The sequence below is a fragment of the Eurosta solidaginis genome, chromosome 1, assembly GCF_040869045.1.
Source record: "Eurosta solidaginis isolate ZX-2024a chromosome 1, ASM4086904v1, whole genome shotgun sequence".
Taxonomy (NCBI): domain Eukaryota; kingdom Metazoa; phylum Arthropoda; class Insecta; order Diptera; family Tephritidae; genus Eurosta; species Eurosta solidaginis.
Window position 1 is genome coordinate 54407967 of NC_090319.1, and position 23231 is coordinate 54431197.

Below are 23231 nucleotides of genomic sequence, written 5' to 3' on the forward strand. Positions count from 1 at the left end.
AAAGTTAATATACTGTAACGAATTTCTTCTTATTCCAAACCTTCTGCTAACGTTCAAATCGCTAAACTGTTGAATAAATAACGCCAATATTCAATAATGCAAAATGGTCTTTATTAGACTACTTTGAGAGTATTTCACAATAACACTTATACTTCACAACCAATAGCGTGCTTAAATCAAAACTGATGAGTCATGCCTCAGCTTACGCTGCTTTTATACTCTCGATTTCCTCGTTCACCCATTTCTCTTCAGGTCTAGTAGTTTCGCGAACTTTATGCTTGGTTGCCAGCCATATGCATGTATAGTTGTAGTTTGTAGCCATATGCGTGTGTATATGTGAGTACTACTTCGGCTGATGATTACATTTGTGAGTATCTCTTCGTTGCCTTGTACGAGTATGTATGTGTGTAAATGATGATTGATTTGTTTACGTACATACGAGTGGCTGCTTAGTATCATCTTAGTGATGCAAATATTCCTCTAAATACCATTTCATTTTCATGAAAGGTATAAAAAGTGTAGTGAACACAAAGAAATGAAAATGAATAAATAAATATGTGGTTAAATGTGGCTCAGAAACTTTGCACTGAGTGTGTTGTTGTTGTATTTCTGTACATAACTTAACATTTTTGCTTTTGGCGCGCAAAAGTTTTACAGCATTGCGACAACGAGCACTTTTTGAATGCCGGAATTTCTTCCTTTTATTTTTTCTTTGCTTTTATCTACCTTTGCGCTTATGTATGTGTCGAGTTTGTGCGCCAAATTGACATTTCGATCTGTGCTGTGTGTGTGTGTTGAAGTGCTGCACCAATTTGTGACAGCTGATTGTCAGTTTTTTGTTGTGAATATTTTGCTGCTTTGTTTTTGTTGGTTGACTTGGTTTATCCATTCGGGCGTGTGTGCTTAATCACTGTTATCTACCCATGTGCGTTTTTTATTTATCCTTCTTACTATCCTTATTCGCCTCTGCTTCAAGCAGCATTTCTTTGCGTTGAATTGTAAATGGATCAATTAATAATTGATTAATTTGATAAAGGTGATTTAACTGCGATTTTGTTGTAGACAGCTTAAATGGTCAATTAATTAGTTTTAGTTATGTAGTATTTATTGTGAATTGATATTTGTGTTTTTGTAGTTGTCAGTGTCAAGGAACTTTTCTATGGTGCTTAAAACCCTTGGCTATAATGAATTAAAATACCTGGCGCTCGTCGTCAATCTGCCTGTCCACTTTCGTCATTCCTGAAAAATAAAATTGCGTTGCTGGTATGGATACTAAAGCCTCGTTCTCTTATTTCACCGCAAACCTGCGACTTGCCAGCATCAACACCGCGCTAAACGCCTTCAACAATCAAATAAATTGCGTACTGAACCAAGAACCCCACCACAGAACAATACTCGTAGCGCTAGACTTGTCAAAAGCCTTTGTTACAGTCAACCACAGCACGTTACTGCAAGACTTGGAACGGTCTACCCCTTCCTTCCAGTCTCAAAAGGTGGACTGCAAATTATCTGTGTGGTGGTTGACAAGCATCAGTGTAGTTCAGGAACGTAACATCAAAACCCAGGTGCCCCAGGGTGGTGGTCTTCTATTACCACTTTTATTAAATTGAAGTAACCATGACTGCACAATATTGGCAGCAGATTCTGGCCAATCCATTGATAAGCTTTGCTTTGATATTAGCGACTACCTCAGTAGCCTTTCCAGTTTTTTCAACTCGCGAAATTTGGCACTGTCACCAACCAAATCCTTGGCGACCTTATTTAACAACTTGGACGTAGCAAATGTCCGCAATATTTGAAATCCACTTGGATGGCATTAGGCTACCGGCTGTCCTACATCCAGTAATGCTAGGTGTGGCGTTCGATCAGGACCTAAATTTTACCCAGCATGCAGCCGCAATTTTACCTAAAGTTCAGAGTCGTAACAAAAGCCTCAAGTACCCTCGTTGACAGCACTTGGGGCAAACACAAAGAAACGTTCACATCCATAAATAAAGCAGCTGGTCAGCTGATTGTATGCTATGCACCTCCAATATGGTCGCCGAGAAAAAAGAAACTCACTGGAGGAAACTACAGTCCTATCAAAACAAACGCGTTCACAACTGTCACGCGATGTCTTTTTATGTTTCACGAAAGGGAAATAAATAAAACAGTTTCTTTTGAATACCCAGAAGTCTGGGTATCCCAAAATACATATATTAGAAGAGGACTTGTCTCATAGGATCAATCACAGGTCAATCGCCGTTAGCACTATGAAAAAAAGAAGCACATAAAGGCCCTCGAAGACATCCCCAAAAATTCAACAAATTAATATGCCAACAAATGCCTGGTGAGACCCGTTCTCAATGACAACATCCGTAAACTCGCAGTTGAGGAAAGCAATCTCCCCAGGAAGACGCGCGTCACTCTAGGGCTAGAGGATATTGATGACAAATTGTGAGTGATCGCAACTATTGGACAAGGCGAAGCACTGCTGCAACAACAACGAGATATCAGTACAAATAAAAAATGCAGAATTACGACGAATTGAGTTTGAATTCGCTCTGCTATCACAAAGAAAGACAAATGCGAGATGCAGACTAAGATGAAGCCTTAGCCAGGAGGTTAATGAAGAAGACTTAGGCAATGAAGAAAACACTAATCAAAACGAACTTGAATAGGAAAACGACGTCAAATGCGTAGACGAATACAAATTCAAAGCCGAAGAATTATACAAAGGCCCAGAAGAAGTTTAAAACGATGACAGTGACACCGATAAAGGCATGGATAAGATGAAATTGAATAGAAATGCCAATTGCAGTGCCAAAAATAAAACAAGGCGAAATGGAGAACTGAGATAAAAGCAGAGAACAAAGAACAAAGGCGACGACAAAAAATAATTTGATGACCAAAATGAAACGGAAAACGAAGGCAATAACGAAACGAAAATTTAATCAAATTTAGTCAAAGTGGGGACATGAGCCGTATGGTATACAGCTAAGCAGAAAAACTATGCGAATGCTTTCAGGAGGGTGCTCATATGGTGGTGCTCGCCGGACTGTCCCGCGTAAGCGCTCAGTCAGGATTAGATGATGTGGCCACAGGACGCTATTACTGTGAAGTGGCTTTTTAAAGCAGCGCGTTGGAAACACTCTTTGGCCTCCTGAGGGATGTACTTTAGGCCAGTACTACTAAAGAGAGTACTACTAAGTCTGCAGCGTTGGAAAGGTTCAGCCTTTATTATATAAAACATAATATTATTTTCAACATGAATACATGACGCAAAAGCAGTAACAGGATCGAAGATGTACTACGCCAGGACGGACGAAAATAACTTCAGTCGTAGCTAGCTTAAACAGTCACTTTGCATCCCCCCTTAAGCCATTACTCTGTTCTGTTTATGTCTATGAACTCTACTGCAGTACTGTTTAGGAATCAAAAGGCTCTGCAACTTTGATAAAGAGAAAAATCATCAATACGTGCTCCTATTTCCCCCATTCAGCGTTGTTAAAAATCAAAATTAATATTTTCCCTTTGCGTTTATTAGTCATTAATTTTAAAGTTATTAATGTGAAAGATATTCTCTACTGCAGCTCTCAATCCACTTTGTGAGTGAACTTTACTCCAGCTATTCATTTGCCATTATGAATATAAGCAGTTGTAGTTGCGATGAAATATGCATATATATAAGAGGGAACTAACAAAAGTTCAACGCAACGACCGAAAAGCTCCAGAAAACGAAACCATATTGTAACGAATTTAGGGAAATTCCGCTTATTTCAAACCTTCTGCTAACGTTAATCGCAAAACTGTTGAATACATTGCTCCAAGATTCAGTATTGCAAGCTGGTATTTATTTAGATTACTTTGAGAGTAGTACTTCACGACTATAATTCACAACCAATAGCGTGCTTAAATCAAAACTGATTCGTTATTACTCAACTTGTGCTGCTTTTATACTCTCGGTTTCCTCGTTCACCCATTTCTCCAAAGGTCTAGTAATTTCGCGAACAGTTGTAGCTGATGCTTGGTTAGTTATCAGCTATATACATGTATATCTGTAGTCCACGCCTCTCCCATAGCCATATGCGTGTGTATTTGTGAGTAACTACGGATGATGACTACATATTTGTGTGTGTGCGATATCTCTTCGTCGCCTTCTACATAAGTGTTGCTAGCCTTAATGTGTACATGTTCATAAGAGTGGCTGCTTCATATTTTTTTGTTGTTGGGTGATTATTTACTAACAGCCTAGTGATGTCAACATTCGACACAATATTATAAGAAACAAAAACTGATAAAGAAAAGATAAAGAGTGAGAGTGGGAGGAATAGGAAGAGATAAATTAGAGAGAGGGCTTAATAATTTCAAAGGGAAGACACAGAGAGAAAGGAAGCGGGGAATAAGGTCAGGGAGAAGAAAAGGAGGATGAGGAGGTATATAGAACAGACGACTTCACAGGGAAACGCACGTCAATCTGGCACAACTTCGATCTGGATACTCGAAAAAATAAATCTTAAAAATAAATAAATACAAAGCGCGATAATCTCCGGGGACATTTTATGTCGAGCTTCCCTTCCAAATTGCGTCGTCCTTCATTTTAATTTTTCTATAAATTGGCGGGACCAGACATACAGGCAGATGTTTTTGTACTGAGACGCTTTTCATGGCAGAAATACACCCGGAGTGTATGCCAAATCACTGCCGAGGGGTGACCCCGCCTAGAAAAACGTATACGGCTGTGCAAAATTACATTAAGGAACACCACCAGCTCAGTCAGAATTGGGAAGGACCGCACGGAGCCGTTCGAAGCTAAGCGAGGTTTCACACAGGGACTTTGTTTATTTGGGAACCAGCATTAACACAAACAACGTCGTCAATCTAGAAATTCAGCGCAGAATAGCTCTTGCCAACAAATGCTTCTTTGGACTTAGTTTGCAATCGAAAAGTAAAGTCTTCTCAGTAAACGAAGCTCCCTTATCGTACACTTCCTGTGCTGGTGCTGAAAAGCAAGGACCATGACAACATCCGATGTGGCGGCTCGGGAGTTGTTCGAGAGAAAAATTGAGCGAAAAATGTATGGGCCCCTACGCGTCGGCGATTGCGTGTATCGCAGAAGATTTAATGATGAGCTGTACGAGCTTTATCCATATTCCAACTTAGGCCCAGGAATTACATCACAGCGGCTACGCTGGCTAGATAATGTTATGCGAATGAAAGATGATGCGCAGCCTGGAAAATGTATTGTAACGATTTTAGAGAAATGTCGCTTGTTTCGAACCTTCTGCGAACGTTCGAATTGCTAAATTGTCGAATAATTATCTCCAATATTCAATAATGCAAACTGGTCTTTCACAATAACAATTATACTTCACAACTAATTGCGAGTTTAAATCAAACTGATTACTGACTACTCAGCTTGTGCTGCTTTTATACTCTCTGTTGCTTTGTCCGGATATTTCTCCAAATGTCTAGACGTTTCTCCTTCTAGAATGTACTACTTGGTTACCAGCTATATGCATGTGTATTTGTAGTTTATAGCCATATGCGCGTGTATATGTGAGTACTACTTCGGCTGATGATTACATGTGTTTATGAGTATCTCGTCGTTGCCTTGTATGTATGTGTGTAGATGATAATTGATTTGTTTACGTAAATACGAGTGACTGCTTAGTATCGGCTTAGTGATGCTAGTATCGCTTAGTGATACTAATATTCGTCACAGTATTCTTATAGGTACTAGCCTATGGTAGCAGAGGAAGAGGGCGGCGGCATCCACTACGCTGGAAGCAACAGTTCGAAAACAATTTAAATTGCCGTATTGTGACCATTTTCCGCCAGTTAGTCCAACGAAGCGATGATTAAAACTCATCAAAGCGAACTTTTTTTTATTGTCCTCTCATATATTTGTATGTATTTAAATTATAAAACTGCCATAGTAATCTAGTGTTGCTGTTGAACTCATCACAATCAGAAGTCTTCTTCTGTCTGTCTTGTGCTACCCCATAAGTATCTCATAGAAAAACACGCTCTATCTAGCACAAAGTGTAATTTCTTCTTCAATAACATGCTGCCAGACATATAGGCGTACATACATATGTATGTATATCTACTATACAGATGAAAAAAGGATTCATAATAAAGCGCATCGCATATGCTCCTGTCTAAACTCCCTGTGTTCGCTCTACAGACTTTCGTGTTTCGACTGCCCCACTGAGGCTATCTCAAACATATCGAACGCTCTTGTATGTGCCCTATGCCTTGCCGCCAGCTCGCTTACACACTCTCTTCTATCTTGACTAACTGACAAACTGACCAAAGTCGACCCGACTCAATTCGACATTTCGACCTCGAACGTAATAAAACTTCATAAACGCAGCAATAACAAAAAATTATTCATTTATATTCCTTTACCTACCTTTGTCCCGGCCCACGCTTTTCTGGCATGACTTTCAAATTGTGTTAGATATCTAATGTTTTTATCCCATCTTTTCTGTTAGTTACGTTAAGTTTTTTTTCTTTTTAAGCAACTAAGTAACAACTTAAATAATGTCTATCGCACACCCTCGTGTTGAAAAACAACACATTTTTTTTTGTTTTGTTTTTTTTTTTCGCTGCGGTAATTCTTTCGTTCTTCTAGTCAACCACGTTCCTGATTTTTATAAATTTCGCAAAAATCTCACATCCCACACACACAGCACAAGCCGGGTTCTGTTTTCCTGCTTTATTTGTTTTTGCTCGCCCCATTTTTGTCGAGTGCATTAGTTCATCGTCATACGCATAAGCTTTTACTGAGAACTCTTTTGTTTGCGAGCTTTGCGTTCCTTATTGTAGAAGTATTTGCACATTTTTTTGTTGTTGCATTTTATTGCTTTTCTGTTGGGTTTCTGTTTCTGTTGCTGACTTCGCTATTGCGCAAAAATAATTTTGTTTTTTAGCTTTTATTTTTCTATGAGTAGAAATTATTAGTAAACGTAGGTAGCTCGTGCGTTGAATGACTGAAAACAGTGTTGCCATATCAGTCAAAACTTTTAGGAATGAACTAAAATCATACTTGATGGGGACTATCACCGGATATTACACTATGGCTCTACACTGCTGTGGTTAGACCAATCCTTTTATACGTGGCATTGGTCTGGTGGACGAGCCTAGATACTAAATCAAACCTACGGGCACTCCAGAAGGTGCAAAGAAGTGCTCCAGTCTGCGTGGGGGTGCACTGCGGAGGCGTTGTACACTCTTTTTTAATGTGTTGCCAATAGATTTAATGGCCAAGCAATGTGCGGCCTTTTCTGATCTGCGGCTGCGAGAGCTACCCGGCTGGAGAGACCATGTGGATGGCCATGCAGTCATCCTTAAGAATCTGGATTCGCCTTCGTCGGACTATTGCGCTCCGACTGTCTTTTTCGATATGAAGTATGAGGTTTTTATTCCGTACAGGGATTATTGGTTGAGGGAGCCGCCGGACCTGAGCCATAGACTGCAGATATATAGTGATGGCTCCAAACTGGATAATAAGGTGGATAGCGGTGTTTTTGCACCTGAACTAGGGTGGAATCTATCATTCGGCCTACCCGAACATTCAGCGTCTTTCACCCGAACATTGCAGCGTCTTGAGTAGGCTGCTATAACGAGGCCGTCGAGCACCTGGGATATGCTGTTCACGGCTATAACCAAATTTGTATTTACTCTCGACAGCCAGGCTGCACTAAAAGCGCTTGGATCGGTCTCATGTAAGTCCAGGACAGTGGAGAAGTGCCGCAAATCTCTCAACGCTGAGCAAACTTACCTTAGTCTGGTATGGGTGCCTGGACACTCGGATGTACCGGGCAATGAGATGGCTGACGAACTTGCAAGAGGGGGCACATTCGTTCCGCTTTAGTCGTCCTGGAGGGGATTGAGCATGCCGGTACCACAACGGGACCTTTATGTGCCTAAGTGCACTGGTGCTCGCACCGGTAGCCACTCTAACTAACTAACCTAACCTAAAATCATATGAGACTGCCCACTGTGTGCGGACTACAAAACTTTCAGTTCCTCGAGCGAAGTATGTCGGAAGGTACACAAATGGGGCAGTGGACCTGACTAACTGATGCACGTATACTTTGGGGTTGGGGAGGAAGCTTGGTGGTAATTTCTAGGAAGGCTCATAGTTGATCTTACCAGGTTCGTCTTTATCCCGGATAGGACGGAATATTCTATGCCGATAACTGCTGCCTATACAGCCTTCATCCCAGTCATTCCTCCGAGAGAGGAGTGTGGAAGAGGACGCATCTGGGGCAGTGGACCGGTTACTCGTTCACGGATGGTTTGACGTTGGACGGAAAGATTGGTTGGGGGCCCTTTTGTCAAGAGCTAAATGTAAGCCGCGAGTTTAAGTTGGCTGATCACTGCAGTGTATTCCAAGCGGAAGTTGCTGCGATTAAGGATGCGGTGGATGAAATGCTATCCAGTGCTACTACTGCTAGGAAATTTAACATCTACTCTGATAGCCAAGCGGCTATCAAGGCGGATGGCAGGAGGTCTGCTGAAATAATTGGGTTCACTAAGGCTCACCTATCAATGGTCATTGGGGTTTTGACAGGCACTGTCCCATGGGTATCAATGCGATACGTCTCAATATACTGATATGACTACAGCACGCTACAATAGTCAACTGTCAAGGCCTTTGGGGATTGACCCTATCGCTACAACAACAAAAACAACATTCGAAAACTTTCAAATCATATACATTTTTTTTTCAAATCCGAAAGAAATTTCTTTCGAATCGAGTTACATAATAAGGCCCCAGTCCTACGCGAGATGTCAATGCTAGATTTTAAGTGGCATCCCATTTGTAACTGGTGTGGTCAATTATCTCGAAAACGACGGAGAGCCTGGAATGTTCCTAATATCCACAAATAAACTTTCGCGAGTTAGTCCGTTTTCGATTGAGTAGTAGATGTACAAAAGAATAAATGTAGGGGGTATAGGTGGCAACCTTACCTTGAAATATTTGTGTAGTGCAATCACACAAATGCCTTTCGTTTGATATGCATATATATCATATTTTATTCTAAAAAAGGATTTAAATAGGTGGCAACTTTGTAAAAACATATTAGGCATAGGAATATGTACTTATATTAGGCTTAAGTGCCATTCATTTTTTAAAATATTTTTTTAAAATGCGGCTAAAATATCTTTTATACCTATACTGGTATATCATGAACATTTTTTGAATTGAAACAAGTGGCAACCTTGCAAAAACAGTACAAGCAGCAGCGTCTAAACGAGCGACCAAATGTGTCAAGTCGATTTCGTGAGAGTGAGTGCGGGTATAGAGCAATAAGTATAAAAAGATTAGGTGGTAACTCTAGGCTTAAATAACACAAAATATTTTTGTTGAATAAAAATAAAAAATAAAAAATAAACTCGATGCTAAAAACCTTTCGTTGATACACAAATTAGCACATTTCATTTGGTTCGTAAAAAAATCAGATAATTGGCAACCTTTTAAAGGCGCCCTCAGTGGCAGCTCTGAAAACAATTTTTGGTTCTATAACACTATCTATAAACACAATTCCATCTAAATTTGTTTAGTCTGTTTCGAGGCTGTTGCGGGTATACAAGAATTGCTCTATTAAAATTAGAAGATTTTTTTTATAATATAGTGACGAATATTAGCATCACTAAGCTGCTACTAAATAAATGTACAACAACAAAAACATGAAGCAGCCACTCTTGTGTACATGTACACATTAAAGCTAGTAACACTTATGTAGAAGGCGACGAAGAGCTATCTCACACACAAAGATGTAATCTTCAGCCGAAGTTCTTACTCACACATACGCACGCATATAACTAATTACCAAGCAGGAGATACAATAGTTCTAGAAGGTGAAACGTCTAGACCCATGGAGAAATATGCGAACGAAGCAACAAGAGTATAAAAGCAGCGCAAGCTGAGTAATAACTAGTCAGTTTTGATTTAAACACGCTATTGGTTGTGAAGCATAATTGTGAACTACTACTCCCAAGGTAATCTAAATAAAGCCAGTTTGTAATACTGAATATGACTGATTTATTCAACAGTTTAGCGATTCGAACGTTAGCAGAAGGTTTCAAATAAGCGGAATTTCCCGAAATTCGTTACAATATAAATTACAACGGCAACTCTGGCAAGCTTCATCTGGTCTGGTATTCGAAACCTTTGCACATTCGATCGTTCTTCATCCACAAGTTGTTCCACTGTGTTATTGCGCTATGTGTAATATTTCCAAGTACATATTTCTATTTTTCAACATTTCGAATCCGCTTTGCTAACTTCAGCTTTATTTTAAATGTGCAAGGCTGTGTGTGGGTCGTTTCATATGTATGTATGCGTGCATTTGTTTGTGTTATCGTCTTTATCGTCCGTCGTTGACTCTACATACAAATTTATTTTCCACTTTGTTATTTGCTTTTTATATAATTTTTTATGTTAGTTGTTCAACATTCGTTGTCGAGCCGAGACGACAGTCAACTAACAAAATCACCAGCCAAGCAACGAAAGAACCAACTTTTGCAACTAACTAACTGAGCCGGCATACAGCCCAACCCATCCAAAACATTGCCTGGTGTATCGTTACTTTGTATGATGGAATTTAGTTGGTTCTTCTTCTTCGTCTTTGCGTATCTAAGTAATATGTATTTGTTAAGTCTTTTTATATTTTGTTTGGTGCGTTGCTAAAACTCACCGGTGCTTCAACCGTAGTCTTGACTACTCGTCGGTTGAATTGTTCGTCGTCCATTCATCTGTTAGGGTTTTGTTAACTTACTTTTTCTTTGCCTGTCACTTCAACTTTCGAGCTATACTCTTCTTTTTGCGCAACTCAACCCATCAGAACACAACCGTCATACATCCCTCCCTGGTATTTGTATTGTGTGGTGCGACGTTGCCGGTTATCGTATCTTATGGTTTACTGCATACATAGTACAATATGATACGTTCTTAAGCCGCTACCCACCAACACTCACCGATACGACTCACCTACGGTCGTACGTTCTCATTCGTTTTGTCGTTCATCGATGTCAAGTTGCTTTGAAGCCGCACTACTTCACAAACACATATGCACCATAATTTATCCACCTATAACCTCCCACCGCTTTGCCTCCGCTGTTTTATTATTCTCCCTTCAATTTGAGACGTTTTATGCCATGTCAGCCGCAGCACAACACAACTAAGAACCAAGAGACAGCCAACGGTGTGGGTACTACGACTTTGTACTTTCGTTTACTTCGTGCTCGCTGCTCTGTGCCGTGGGGTCTTTGCTATGTGTGCGCTTCTGTTTCTTATCTACACATGCTATTGTCATCGTTGAATCGGAACGGCGAAAACGAAGCACAGTGTTCAAAGTAGTTTAAAAAATACGGCAAAAGTTGAAGCTATCATATATATTATTTCTAATTGCTGTTTTCATGTTTATTTTTCGCTCTTATTTTTGTAAAGATGGAGATTCGGGTTATTAGCGAGCTTTGCGCCGTAGTGCTTTTGTTTAGCTATATTTATTAAAATAATTTGTTAAAAATAAAAGATTGTGAGCACACAAAGAAATCTATTTGTACTATGGCACTATTGTGAATATTTGCACTGCATTACCGGCAGTTGCTCTCATACGCCAGATGACAAATAAAAATTTTCTAATTATGTTATTAAAAAAAATAAAAACAATTACAATTAAAAAAAAAATTTTATAAAATTTTAAATTTAAATTTTCATATTAAATTCAAAAAGGCAGGCAAAGTAATACAAAGGGAAAAAATAAGAATAGTTCAAAAAAAATTAATAAAAGTACAAAAAAATTGTATTGTAATAAAAATTTAACTTTATAGAAAATTTTATTAGATATTTTAAGAAAATATTAAAAAGTTTAAAATTGAATTGAATTGAAATAAAAAACAAAACAAAATAAACTAACTAAAAAAAAATAATAAATGTAAGGCGCGATAACCTCCGAAGAGATCTAAGGCCGAGCTTCTCTTCCAATTTGCGTCGTGCTCCTCTTGATTTTTCCCTACAAATTGGCCGGACGGGACCTACATGTTTTATGCCGACTCCGAACGGCATCTGCAAGGCAGATGAGTTTTCACTGAGAGCTTTTCATGGCAGAAATACAATCGGAGCGCTTGCCAGACACTGCCGAGGGGCGACCCCGCTTAGAAAAATTTTCTTCTAATTGAAAAATCTTATTTCTAAAATTTTGATGTTGGTTTGCCCGGGAGTTGAACCCAGGGCATACGGTGTGATAGGCGGAGCACGCTACCATCACACCACGGTGGCCGCCAAAAAAAGTAAATTAAAAAATATAAAAAGATATTAATAAAATTAAATTATTAAATAAAAAAATTTCAACTAGGAAATTTAGTGAAGTATAAAAAACAAATTAAAAAAAAACTTATACAAAAAAATTATAATAAATAAACTTTATAGAAAACTTTATTAGAAATCATAAAAAATATTACATAGTTTTAAATCGAGAAGAATCCAAAAAAAATGTAATTATAATTAATTGAAAACAAGTAAGAAAGTTGAAATTCGAGTGAAATCGAAAATTACATCCCCTGCTGTGCACTTGAAACGCTGCTGTTGTTTTTTTGTGTGGTTAATAGTGTTATCTTCACTCAGTCTATATAATTTGGCAACGATAGTGTCTCTACAAAACTTCAATGTTATATCTTTAACGACTTTTGATTTACGGCCTGTTAAACTTCAAAATTTTCTTCTAAATATGGATGGTGCCACGCCCATATTCCAAAATTTTTTTGAATCTATGTTTTGCGTCATAAAACCATAATAATTATAATATAAATAATTTTTTCTATTTTTCAAAATTTTCGATATCTTAAAAGTGGGCGTGGTTATCGTCCGATTTCGCTCATTTTCAATACCAATCTATCTAGGTAAGCCCGTATACCGAATTTGGTGAAGATATCTCATTATTTGCTCAAGTTATCGTGTTAACGGCCGGACAGACGGACGAACGGAGAGACATGGCTTGTTAAAATTTTGTTTCGATACTGTTGACTTTGATAATTTGATTGATGATTTCGATTTCTTCATTCCTGTAAAACTAACTGTTATCCAATCAAAGTTATAATGCGTACAAGTACACCTGAATGTATAAAAAAGTTTATTACTTAAAAAAAGTATATGAAAAAAAAAAAACAAAATTAATTCAAACAAGTAAATTAAGCAATAAATTTTTTTTATTAAAATTCAAAAAAATTTTATAATATCTGCGAATTATAAAAAAACAAAAAAAAAACGTACTAAATTAAAATAAAAAAATTTAGAAAATTTGATTAGAAACTATTAAAAGTTTAAAGTTTAAGGAATTTGGAGTAAAAAGATTAAACAAAAATTTATGAAAAAAAGTTAATTGAAATTAATAAATTTAATTTAAATAAATAAAAAAATTAAAAGAAAAAAATGTTTGAGACTTAAAATATGAAGAAAGGTTAAAATTAAAAAAAAAAAAAATACTTAAAACCCTTCATAGAATTTTGTTTAAATTATAAAAAAAAAGTAAATTTAAAAATTGAATATAACTTTAAAATTGAAGACAATTTAAATAATCAAAATTATAATATTCTGCGTACAAGTACACCTCGGAATAAAAAAGCTTATTACTTTAAAAAAGTTTATGAAAAAAAAATAATAATTCAAACAAGTAAATTAAACAATAAAATTTTTTATTAAAATACAAAAAAATTTAATAATATCTGCGAATTATAAAAAAAAAACAAAAAACCCATGTACTTAATTATAATAAAAAAATTTTAGAAAGTTTGATTAGAAACTATTAAAAGTTTAAAGTTTAAGAAATTTGGAGTAAAACGATTAAACAAAAATTTATGAAAAAAAGTTAATTCAGATTAATAAAATTAATATAAATAAATAAAAAAAATTAAATGAACAAATTTTTTGAGATTTAAAATATGAAGAAAGATTAAAAGTTAAAAAAACAAACCCTTCATAGAATTTTGTTTAAATTATAAAAAAAAAGTAAGTAAAAATTAAATGTAAGTTTAAAATTGAAGACAATTTAAATAATAAATTACAAAAAATAAAACAAAAATAGATTAAACAAAAATTTATGAAAAAAAATTAATTCAAATTAATAAAATTAATATAAATAAATAAAAAAAAATTCAATGAACACATTTTTTGAGATTTAAAATATGAAGAAAGATTAAAAGTTAAAAAAACAAACCCTTCATAGAATTTTGTTTAAATTATAAAAAAAAAGTAAGTAAAAATTGAATGTAAGTTTAAAATTGAAGACAATTTAAATAAAAAATTACAAAAAATAAATAAATTTACTTAAAAAAATTTATTTATATAAAAAATAAAACAGAAATAAATTAGTTTAAAAAAATTTTATTTATGAAAAATTAAGTAAAAATTTAGTGAAGATTGAAAATGCAAAGAATTTGAAAAAACTTAATATATAAAAAACAATTTCAAAATCATTCATGCAAAAAAAAACAAAATTTGAATTTAAGAAAAATATAAATAGTATTGAAAATATGAGCAATTTATAAAAATGCAAAACAATGCTTAAAGTAAAACTTAAACAAAAATTTATTAAAATTGAAAAATTAAGAAATTATTTAAAATGTAACTTCATTCTTCTTTTTAATCTTATTTATAGTCCAAAGAATTTTTAATTTAGGAAATGTAAAAATAAAAAAAGGCGGCCGCCGTGGTGTGATGGTAGCTTGCTCCGCTTCCCACGCCGAGGGTAGTTGGTTCACGCCCCGGGAAAAGCAACATCAAAAATTTTAGAAACAAGTTTTTTCAATTAGAAAAAAAATTTCGAAGCCGCGTCGCCACTCGGCATTGTTAGGCAAGCAGTGTATTTCTGCAATTAAAAGCTGTCAGTGAAAACTTATATGCCTTGCAGATGCCGTTCGGTGTCGGCATAAAACAAGTAGGTCCCGTCCCGCCAATTTGTAGGAAAAATTAAAAACGAGCACGACGGAAATTGGAAGAGAAGAGAAGCTCGGCCTAAGATCTCTTCGGAGGTTATCGCGCCTTACATTTATTTATTTTATTTATAAAAAAAAAAACTATAAAATAAATTAGACAAGATTGAAGCTAAAAAGTATTTAAAAGAAAAATTGAAAAAATTTTAAAGTTTAAAATATAATAGATAATAAGTGCTCGTAGAAAACTGTTGGCAATAAACCTTACGAAATTTCCTGGCAATGATGAGGTGACGGTTTTCGAAATGGTCGCAATATGCCAGTAAATGTTTACTTCTTTTCATTTTTCTACAATAAAACAAAAAATAATAATTCAATAACAATTATTATTTACCGGTGTAAGGCTCAATAATTTTTAAAAATATTAAGTAAAATAAACAAGTTTAAAAAATCGTATGATATACAAAAAACAAAAAAAAAACTTTATTAAAATTTATTTTTTTTAACTTATGCAACTTCACTTTGGTCTAACTTGACCGGACTATAAACAATTTTTGATTTACAAAAAAAAAAAAAAAATTGAAATATGAATTAAATTCAAGAAGATTATAGTTATGAGTATAAGTAAAATTTCAAAAATAGTTGACAAAAAACATCAAAAATAACTAAAAATTTAAAATACGAAAAATTAAAATATAAAATTATTAAAATAAAAAAATTTATTTAAAAAGAAAGTAAAAGTAAAATAAAAGTATAATTGAAATAAGTAAAAAATTAATAAAAAAATTTAAAACACGAAAAATTTAAATATGTAAGTTTAACAGAAATTTACAGAAATTTCTATTTAATAAAAAATGTATTAAAAACCAAAAATAGTATCAAAAAGTAAAACTTAAATTAAAAAATTTAAATAAACAAATTTTAGGAGTAACAAACTTGAAATACGACGAATAAAAATATAAAATATTTAATATAGTAAAAAAACTTTTTTATTAAAAAAAATTTTTAATAATGAAATTTAAATCACACTTTAAAAAAATTAAATTTTTTGTTTGAATTTATGCAACTTCACTCTGATTTGCAAAAAAAAAATGAAATTTGAATTAAATTAAAGAAGATTGTAGTTATGAGTATAAGTAAAATATCAAAAATAGTTGAAAAAAAAAATCATCAAAAAAACTAAAAAGTTAGAATACGAAAAATTAAAATATAACATTATTAAAATAAAAAATTTTAATCAAAAAGAAAGTAAAATAAAAGTATAATTGAAATAAGTAAAAAATTTATAAAAAATTTAAAACGCGAAAAATTTAAATATGTAAGTTATACAAAAATTTCTATTTAAAAAAATGTATTAAAAACAAAAAAAGTAACAAAAAGATAGTAAAACTAAAATTAAAAAATTTAAATAAAAAAGTTTTATAAGTAGCAACAAACTTGAAATACGATGAATGAAAATATAAAATATTTAATATAGTTAAAAAAAATAAAAAAAATTATAAAATAAAAAAAATTTTTTTGTAATAATAAAATTTAAATCACTCTTTAAACAAAATTTTAAGAAAATAATTAAGTAAAACTGAAGTAAAAAAAACTACTGCTTCTATTTTTATCACTCTGTGAATTTTCACCACTATGCATGAAATGACTACGGTGTCTATACAACAGTCTACGACATTGTTATTTTCTCGCTGTCGTTCTTTTCTGCTTCTTCTTCTTCATCACCATAAGTAATCCCACATTTAGAATGCTCAAACTGTCCTTCCCCTTCAAATCTCCCCGCCATACACGTCAAATAATCCAAATGATTACTTCCACCACTTTCAGCTGCCAACAATAATTGGAAGTTGAAGTCGTCTTAGGTTTGTGCGGCCTTTGGTTTGGTGGTGGTGGTGGTGTGATGATTGTTGCCGTTCTTACGACAAAAATAATTTTGTTTTCATTTGCCTGTTCGCTATCGTTGCTGCCGATTCTTGCCTTGCCTTGTCGTCGTAAAACATCATTTGGTTTATTTCATTTAATTTAATTTCTCAGATACCAAAATGTAGCGTTCGTTAATATTTTGCCGGTTCCACTACTTGAATACATTTACGTATTTATGCGCATGGTTGTGTGTGTGTGAATATATATATATATATTTGTGAATACAGCAGGGGTTCGAGATCGTCGTTGAGGGCACAGAAGGTGGGCAGATAATAAATACATTCCGTCCCGTACATTTGTTGGATTTTACTTGGTTGTTCGCTTCGTTGATTTTGCTCTTTGCTTTTCTTGCTTGGTTTTATCGTTCGTTGAAATATTCGTTTGGGTCTTGAAAATGCTACATACTTGTTTTTCTTGTAAATTCATTTGAATTGTCAGTCGTTGTTGTTCTTCTGTTATTCCGTTTGTGTTCTCATATTCTTTCGTTCGTTTGTTCATTTTTCGAAGTCATCGTTTACCAATGGCTGGATGGTTGCTAGTTGGTCTTAATTTTGCTTGGACGTTTGCATTTACCTCAATTCTCGCGATTCATGGGCGTTGACAGTTGGGCTTCAAATTGGGTTCTTCTCGACCTAATTCTTTACTAGCACAAAGTGGGTTGGTCGATCTTAGACTGGAGAGTTCCGAGTGAAGATTTGCTGTCGGACCACAGGTACATAGGGTTTCAACTTGTTAAACCAAAACGACAACTTAAAATGCGGACATTGACAGTATTTTTGAGAGGAGCTTCAAATTACACCAAAATATGATCCACCCAGATTATTAATGAAGCAGTTGTTAATTTAACGACTGCCTGAATAGGGTTTGTTCTGCTCTCCTATTGTTTTGCGGCGCTGTTGTTATCATTTTTTATATGGACTGGAATCTATAACGCTGTACACAACTTGAACTTGATGGTACTCAAATCAAAGTCAGTAGGATCGAGGAGCCAAAAAATCGTGGCAGCGGCAGTGGGTTTGGTACCAGAAAGTGCTAGTAGCGGAGAGTACCATATTCATATCCGATAAAGGAATGCGCATACCTATAAAACTTCCCTAAACCTCGGTTAATTGTACATGACCCTAAGGGCTTACTTGAGAGGCTGGTAAAAGTTCAAACGACAATGCGAGGTTCACTAAATAGGGCTGACGACTCCTACACAGATACGAGGAGTTCGCTCCTTGTATTTCTCTTAGAGTCTCGTTTCTCGGGATGCAACCATCACATAATATCCCGAAAAGCGAGGCCCTTAAAAAAATTAAAGGAGTGAACTCCTCGTAGCCGATAAGGATTTGTCAGGTTGTTGTTGTAGCAGTGCTTCGCCCCATCCAATAGGTGCTACCGATCACAAATTTTCATCAATATCCTCTAACGGGAGTCCAGGGAAACTTCTGTTTCAACAGGAGTGGACCATAATGAGACGGATGTTAGTTGGTTCCACAATATATTTGAAGAGATGGTTGGTGTCATGTGGGGACACGTTTAGCCTGTTACATTATCCAGATCGAAGTTGAGCTAGAGTGACTCGCGTTTCCCTAGGGAGTGTGCGTTCCTCTTCTGCAAGTTTTGGGTATCCTCAGGTCCTAGGACCTTCTGTGTGATAAGCGGTCTGTAGTAAACGTAGAGTTTTTACTAAGCAAACAGACTAGGGACCGATCTATTCGAAAACATTTTATTTTTCGTTAAAGGAAGGGAAATGGTGAGAGAGTGGTGGATTAAGGGAGAGAGCCGGAAGAGGGTGAGATAGGGAGGGGTTTTGAGAGAGAGAGAGGGAGAGACGGAGAGTGAGAGAAAGATACTGTGTGAGTGAAAGATTGAGAGTCTGGAAGAGAGAGAGAAGTTGGTTTGGGTGGGTGGGGGTAGAGGATGAAAGTGAGGTAGGCTGAAAAGAGAGGCAGTAAATGGTATAGGAGGAGATCGAAAAATATTTACAGATTAATGAAAGAGTGGAAATGACAGAAAAAGGTAGAGGGGGGCGTGGGGGGGGGGGGGGGGGAGAATGTCATTCTGTTCGCATTGCAATACAAAGTAACTCTCTTGAATACGCCCATGATAAGAGGGTTTTTTACGTCGTAACAATTTTTATGATTGTACGGCATTTTTGGCTGAAACTTTTATTTGCGCTACGTTTGACTTTGGCTTTGCTTTGCTGTTGGCTTACATTTTCCTTCGAATGCCTAAAAATTTTCTAATCGACTTGTCATTTATACTTTTTTATTGTCGGTTTGTTGGTACGACGACAACAACGACGGGCACTTTTGTGCATATGAGCTCGCTGGTAGTGATGCGATAAGTGGACTGCCTGCCTGCCTGATTGTGGCAACAAATGCCATGTCGAGTTGCTTTTGTTGCCTGGGTATTAGATATGCAAGTGGGTAATAAAATTTTGCAAGTGGGAGTGGCATTTAAGAAAAAAAAAGCTTCACAAACAAGTATGCTTTATAGGGTTTTACCTTTTTCTGTAGTATTTTTGTTGTTGTGTTTTATACATATATTTTTTTTTGGTTATTTTTGGTTCTATGATTCAACAAGTGTCCGGCGTGTGTGATACTGGCTTAGTATTAGCCGATGGGTTACTGATAACAATTTCACTTGTAATATTTGTATCCAGTAATCTAATGTGACGGATGGATTGTATTTGTCTCGTAATGGTAAAATTTTAATAACGAGCACTTGCTAGATTTTTTTCAGGATCAAAGAAGAAAATTATCATGAATATATCATCCCTATAGTAGCCAGAATAATTTCATTGTTTAAATGAGCGTTTTTAAGGAACTAACTGTAACTAACTCGGTATATTTAATGCGCAATATTAGCTATGCACTGTGGTCTCAGTGAACCAGCAGGTCACATAAAAGTCGGATGATTTTCAACTATGTTTTTGTTAATTCTTTGTGACTTTCAACCTTCTTTTCATTCACGTATACAAACTTCTGAAAAAATATATTCACTCGCAGAAAGCCTGTATAGGATTTACTTAGAAACATTTAAGCGTATGAGCGTAAACGTGGTATCGTAACGTACTAGCGTATTAGCGTAATGTAATAGCGTATTAGCGTAACGTAATAGCGTACTAGCGTTAATGTTGTAGCGCAGTATTGTTAACGTAATAGCGCATTAGCGTGACCGTCATAGGGATTCAGCGTAAACGTAACTGCGTATTAACGTACAACTGCATCTTAACTTAAGATGACGCTGTAAACTGCATCTGCTACAATTTTAATTACCGTTGACCTATAAAAAAATCGAATCGGATTTCTTTTTTTTTTTAAGTTCAATCAGTAAAAATATTTTATGAGTTTTAAAGTTTAAGATCTCCTGAATATAATATTAAATTTACTAAAATATTTTTCTTTCTTTTCGTTTCAGGTTTGTAAAACTCAATACCGTAATAATTTTTTCCGAAACGATACAATACAAAAAAAAAATTGCTTGATGGTGAGTACAACTGTTTTGAGTAAGAATTCCTAAGGGCACACCGAACGGTAGGCTATTATTACGCCTGCTGTGGACGCTAGCTATCAACCAACTGCACAGGTGGCTCGACGAAGGCACTTCAGGCGCCTGGGAAATCTGACGTCGGGCTGTCCGCAAGCGCGGAGAAGACGGATGTGACCTTCTGTACTAAGGCGTAGGAGAGGTAACACTGAAAGGTGAAACCTTGTACAAAATATAGTAGTAGAGAGTAAAGAAGGTCTCGAAGGCAATTTATGCATGTAAAATAATGATGTGTGTACTTGGGGCCTATAGCACTCCCCCTCTCATTGGGTATTTACAGCGATTTAGATGTCTATCCTGTACTTTGGAGACATTGTTTGATGGACAGTCACACAAAAAACAACCTACATTAACAAATAAGAAGAGGGAATGACGGCTGGCAGGGTATAGCATACTGCGAAATTCGCCTGCAAAACTGGTGACGAGCAGTATAAATCTATTGTAACGAATTTTGGGAAATTCCGCTTATTTGTAACCTTCTGCTTAGATTACTTTAGGAGTAGTACTTCACAATTATACTTCACAACCAATAGCGTGTTTAAATCAAAACGGATTAGTCATTCCTCAGCTTGCGCTGCTTTTATACTCTCTGTTGCCTTGTCCGCATATTTCTCCAAAGCTCTAAACGTTTAACCTTCTAGAATCTTCTGCTTGGTTACCAGCTATATATGTATGTACATGTATATTTGTATTTTATGCGTTTCTCATAGTCATATGCGTGTGTATGGGTGAGCTTTGTGATGCTAATATTCGTTACAATATCAAAAAAATGCAACGATACTCAATACCTCGGAGCACCTTGAGCGCCACCGTACGGCCATAATAATAAAGCGTCGTCAAGCGAACAGACTACCTGACCCCTTCCCGCACCTCGATAGGGATCTTAGAGTTACAATAGAGTTTCGGGAACTGCGAACGAGCCTAGATACGTGAAAATTGATGGTTTCATCCTATGAAAAGGGGCAAATAGTAAGCAGTAGAAATACTGGAGGAAAAAAGCTTTAACGGCAAAGTAGCATTGAAGGAAGTGACATTGCATAACATCTTAAAGTTGTTAGGGTATAAGCAATCCCTAGAAACAATCGGGATAGAGAGAAATATACATCGATATTGGGTCCTCGGTCGCTGTGGTCTGATGGTAGTGTGCTACGAATCCCGAAGTTCTGTGCTCGTGTCCTGCGATCGATTTATGCGACCTAACAGACTGTGCGATGGTTCAGAAGCGGATAACACTGTCCATATTGCTATTAACTCAGGATCTACAGGGTAGAAATAGAGAACTTGTTGTCGAGAGAGAAAGCCGAAGTACTATAACCTAGTTCACGTCAGTTTGCGCGGATGGTCGTCAGAGTGTTGGTATTTTCAAAGCTACTAGGAGTGACACATCAAAATCTTTCGAAAAAAGTGTTTGCAATTATAAACAAATGTTCTAAACAAGTTAGCCCCTAGGCAGTGGTTTGCCAAACACATTGAGTCTATTTCTGCCATGAAAGGCTCAGCGGAAACTCATCTTCTTACTTATTACCTGTGATTTTGTCACAGTTACTGAAAGAGCACAGTAAATCACAACGACAGTTTCGAAAAACCAGCCGTGAATGTTGACTGTAAGCTGTGCAATCGCGGACCTAATCACAGCTCTTGTCTTGTCGACGCCGTATTAAACTGCTACTGCGCCATATGCTGCTACTTGGGCGTTTATGCAATCACCATTTTTCGCAGCTTAATGCGACATTTGGCAATATATAGCAGTACAGATCAAGGATTCGTTGATTCGTAAAGTCGCTGCGGAAAAAATCACAGTTACAAATCACAGTTCCTCAACGAATCGTTTTACCAAATTTTCCAAGCACATTCAATCAATTTGTTCCGCATTGTTCCCCTACAGCGATAGCAACCTCGCCGAACAGACAACACAAGTGCAGTAGACATCTTAGGGTCCCGTAGCTGTAATGTACGCGGTATTTCGGCACATGGAAAAGTTTCAAAGATTTCATAATTGAATGCCCTACTTGGAACTTAAAAACGTATAAAGTCAGCGTTTGTTGCCTAAAGCCAATTCGAAAGTGAATAGCGAACCGATAGTCAATTAGCAAAGCAGTAACAGAAGCGGCGGACTACTCTCTTCAGCCCCCCACTGCATTCAACTTTTCATAAGTCAATTTTTTATACTCAGCTGAGCAGAGCTCACAGAGTACATTAATTTTGTTCGCATAACGGTTCCCCGTAACGGCATAAACTAATCGAGATAGATATAGACTGAGCGAAAAAAGAAATTCATTTAGCTATGTCCGTCCGTCCGTAAACACGATACCTTGAGTAAATTTTGAGGTATCTTAATGAAATTTGGTATGTAAGTTCCTGGGCATTTATCTCAGGTCGCTATTTAAAATGAGCGAAATCGGACTATAACCACGCCCACATTTTCGATATCGAAAATTTCGAAAAACCGAAAAAGTGCGATAATTCATTATCAAAGACGGTTAAAGCGATGAAACTTGGTAGGTGGGTTGACCTTACGACGCAGAATAGAAAATTAGTGGCACGGGCCACTTTTAAAAGAACGTAATTTAAAAGTTTTGCAAGCTGTCATTTGGCAGTCGTTGAAGATATAATGATGAAATTTGGCTGGAACGTTACTCCTATTACTATATGTGTGCTAAATAAAAATAAGCAAAATGGGATGAGGAACACGCCCACTTAAAACAAAAAAAATTTAGTCAAATTTTAACAAAAAATGCAATACCTTTGCAGTATATAAGTAAATTATGTCACCATTCAACTCCAGTAATGATATGGTGCAACAAAATACAAAAATAAAAGAAAATTTCGAAATGGGCGTGGATCCG

The 23231-nt window shown here is 36.0% G+C and overlaps 1 protein-coding gene across 7 annotated transcripts in view; it reads left to right on the forward strand.

Moving 5' to 3' along the window:
• osa (trithorax group protein osa) overlaps window positions 1–23231 on the forward strand; it is a 368269-nt gene that overhangs the window by 258267 nt on the left and 86771 nt on the right. The gene's annotated exons all lie outside the window — the stretch shown is intronic.